Raw genomic sequence first — 4,441 nt, forward strand, 5'->3', positions numbered from 1 at the left:
CCCGGGCGGCTGCTGCAGTTAGTGCCGCCTCCTCGGCTGGCCCCTCCGGGCTGGATGTGTGTGCCTCGCTGGCACGGGTCCCGCTCTCGGGGTTCCCTGCGGGCTTCCCCCACCTCCCTTTTGGCCCTGCTTCCAGGGCCGCCTTTTATCTCAGCCGGGCGGTGTCTCCCGCCGGCGTCGTCCAGCCCCAGCTGGATATAAGCGTGGCTCACAAACCGCGCTGGCGGTCTCCTCGCGCGCGTGTCCCTACTCGCTCCGGCCTCTGTGTGGGGTAAGTAGGTGGTTACTCCCCCCCGGTCCGGCCCCGGGGTACCCTTCTAACCCCAGCGTCCCTGGGACATACTGATTGAGATCAGTGGCAGCACAAGAACCTCTAATTACTTCCTAGAAGGGAGTGCTGTAGAACACTATCCAAAATTGTCCTGTTTGTTTATTTATGCCACTCATTGCTGTCCAATCTTAACACTGTTACAAGTTATTAACTTGTAATAACTTAGCTTATTAAAGGATGTTGTAATATGCCATTTTGGCCAAGGAGAAATGTTGAAAAAGCCTGAGTCTGATTGATTCAATCTTTGCAGGTTAGTCTAACCTGGCTAGCTAAATCAGTTTTGTAACCAGACACATATCCCAGAAATGCAGGCAGGTGCCTGCAGTGGCTCAGGCTAGAAGCTGGGGGGGCGCTAGAGCAGCCCTCCCTTCCCTTGCACAGGGCTGAGCTGAGGGGGGCGTGGCCAGGCCCATGCAGTACACTGTGATTAGGGAGGGGTCCCCGCCTTGATAACAGGGCATTTATTAGCTCTGTTATCAATATTTAACACCCTGTCAGAAAACAAAGTCTTGCTCATTACAAACTCTTCTTAAACAGTTTTTTCCAAAGGAAAATGCATATGAGCCTCTGGCTTCTTTACTATTGATTCCAGGAAGAGCAAACACCAATTGCAGAGGCTCTCTCAGCCTGACGAAGGGTTTTTAAACCCAAAAGCTTGCTAAGAAAAAAATTCCCAGCTATTTAGTTGGTCTAATAAAAGATATCAGATTTACCCAAAGAACCTTGTCTGCCTTTTCCAAAGGAAGGGATGCAGGGACATTACCATCTGAGGTATTGATTACCTCCAAAAAGCCCTAAGCGGACACTGTCCTATTTGCCTTACACAACATTAGCTAGCATACCACATTCTGGCTATGGTCCATGCTGTGGGAGAGAGGAGGAAGGGATCTCTGCTTAAGCAGCGAGTGGTGAGGGGGCAGGGGAGGGGGGCATGAGGAAGCCAGGAAGACCCTGCTGTGCCTGCAAGTCTCTGCCAGAGCTCTGGCCAGAGAGCAGAGGGGAGGGGCCAGCTCTGCTGTGGAGCAGAGATCTCTGCCCAGCCCAGAGAGCATGCCAGGATGCCGGGGGTATCTGGTTTAGCTTAAATCAGCAAGGGGTCTTGGACAGACATTACATAAATTGATTAGAGCCAAATCAGTTAAGTCTGATACTACATTCAACCAGGTTTATCTCAAACCAGTTTCAGCCATTTTCAAACTGGCTTATGTGTGCTGAACCTCTGTTCTGTTACAGGTTTAAACCAGTTTCTGATCACTTAAACTGGTTTATGTGTAATTTCTGTCCCTAGCCTTTAGGGCTATGATCTCTTCCATAACACTATATGCTACATCCCAATGTTCTCAATCTTAATATCAAGGTGAAAAGTAGTCCTTCTTCAGACTTTGGTACACACACAATTCTGTGAGATTGTACAAAAAAAGTAAGGGCTCCTAGGGTACCTGTACACATGTGGGAAGTCTGCTCTGACACTCTGTAATTACAGTGCGCTGGATGAAATTCGATTAATCGAGTCTGCTGGAACATGCTAATTAGCATACTCCAGCCAGCCTCTGTGTCTCCTGTATTAGCATCCCGCACTTCAAAATGGCAGTGGGGGTGCTTTAACTAAAGGTCACTTGGCAAGTTTAGTCAAAAGTGCCCCCGCTGCCATTTTGAAGTGTGGGGATGCTGATACATGAGATGCTGCATGTGCTTTAAGAGCTTCTCTTGTAGCCAACTTAATTAAAGTGTCCCTCCCCACCTCCGGAGCACATGTAAAAATGCCCCTATAACTATTTGAAAATATTTCTTTTTGTCCTGATTACTTTTTGCACAGAACAATATAGTGTAAAACAGGGTACCTGTTATTTGCAAAAGTCCTTCTAGCTCCTTTATAGGTAAAGTCATGAGGAAGTGACCCAATATTAATCAGAGAGTGTATATTATCTTGGTATTGGATTGTTTGAAGAATAGTACTAAATGGGTCTATCTGGCCCAGGGTTGTGATGCCTATCATGGGTTACCATGGTATACCTAGTTGAATAAAATGTAAAAGAAGATGTAAGATTCTGGTTGGAATCTGACTAAGCAAAAGAGCTTTTGAAGCATTGTACCATGGCTGTGAAAGGAGTTAATAGTTCTCACCATTATGTTTACAAACTGCCAGTCAGCAAACTTGCTGTGTTGACTCCAGACTTTCTCCATTCTGTAGCAGCATTAAGTATTTGATTGTACTGGAAGGTGAAAACTGACAAGTTCTGGATTGGGTGGGGAAGTACCAATCTGCCAAATGTGAACTGTATCCTTTTGACTCGCAATGTGAATAAAAAGTGAGCTGTTATGCCTACCTTTGTAAAGAGGTGGGCTGTTGCCAGGTTCATTGTAAAAAGTGACTTCTTGCTTAAGAAACTTTCCTTGATATTGATGATCACATGAAAGTATACCTATTCAAACCCAACTCTGGCTTGCGTCCATAGATGCTTCTCAAGTAAATCTCCGGATGTTATCCTCCTGCTGTACTCAGCCTTGGTGAGGCTGCAGCTGGAGTACTGGATCCAATTCTGGATTCCACAATTCAAGAAGGATGTGGAGAAGCTTGAGAGAGTCCAGAGGAGAGCCACGCGCATGATCAGAGGGCAAGAGAACAGGCCTTATGAAGTGAGGCTGAGAGCCATGGGACTCTTCAGCCTGGAAAAGCGCAGGTTCAGGGGTGACCTGGTGGCAGCCTATAAGTATATAAGGGGGTTTGATCTGGATCTGGGGGAATGCCTGTTCACCAGAGCGCCCCAAGGGATGACAACGTCAAATGGTCACAAACTCCTCCAAGACAGTTTTAGGCTGGACATGAGGAAAAATTTCTTTACTGTCCAAACCCCCAAGGCCTGGAATAGACTCCCTTCAGAGGTGGAGCAAGCACACACTCTGGACTCTTTTAAGAAACGTCTGGATGCGTTTAAGAAACGTCTGGACTCTTTTAAGAAACGTCCTTTGACCCTAGCTGACTTCCTGCCCCTTGGGGTAGGGGGCTGGACTGGATGATCTCCCAAGGTCCCTTGCAGCCCTAATGTGTATGAAATCTATAATCTTCCTTTTCTGCAGAAGCTTATTTGGTGAATGGACTTGAAAGAAAAAGCTGAGCAATACTTGGGAATCTCATCATTTTTTGATCCTGTTTAGGCTGGGGTACTTTTAAAGAAGGCACTAGTTTCACTGATCATCTCATTGTCTAAATGAAAATTAGATATCCTTCCTAATTCTTGGAGCTGTGGTCTCTAAAAGGGACAGATGGAACTGTGCTTGAGTGGCTCCATTATTTTCATGCTGACCCAGTGGTGAAATGATGGATGATTATTCATCGGTTCCAAGGATTCTGTCAAGTGAAGTTCTGTAAAATGCCTATGTAATTTTTAAAAGTAGATAGGAAATAGTACTGGCTGAACTCTTTACAATGTGCAGATGAGATACAGCTTTAATTTTCCATTTTGGGCCACGAAGTTGGTATAGTTGATTTGATCCCTCATGGTGTTGGACATTTCAGAGGATTTCTGTTTAGGGAAGGGAGGGAAGAAGATAGGTTTTTCTTGGTTGGAGGGTGTTCACTTTGATTTGTGAATTCTATAACAATATTGATATATCTAGAGTATTCATATTGGCATACAACTATGTCATTCCTATTTGAGATGCAATATGATAATTTAACAGAGATAATTGTTCCCATATAAAGGTAGAAAATTGTAAGTCAGACTGTAGTCCTTCTGTGAGGTAAGAACTACTTCACTGTTTTTTGGACTATTCAAGGAAGATAACATAAGCCTGCTCTATTAAAGTTAACAGATGTTTTGCCTCTTGTTTTTCACAGATTTATAGATTCACAGATGTTTGGGTCAGGAGGGACCTTAGCAGATAATTGAGTCCGACCCCCTACCCTGGGCAGGAAAGAGCGCTGGGGTCAGATGATGAGACCAATGCAACATTCCATATTCCAATGGCTAGAATCTCTTTGAACCAAAAATATCCTATGCAAATTCCAGCTGTCAGTTAAGTATCTTATCCTAAAAAGGTGCTGAGCATCTGTAGTTCCTATTAAATTGGAATGATACTCATTGCGTCTGCTAATCAAGTCTTTCATCA

The sequence above is a fragment of the Alligator sinensis genome, unplaced genomic scaffold (assembly GCF_000455745.1).
Source record: "Alligator sinensis unplaced genomic scaffold, ASM45574v1 scaffold173_5, whole genome shotgun sequence".
In the NCBI taxonomy this organism is placed as follows: Eukaryota; Metazoa; Chordata; order Crocodylia; family Alligatoridae; genus Alligator; species Alligator sinensis.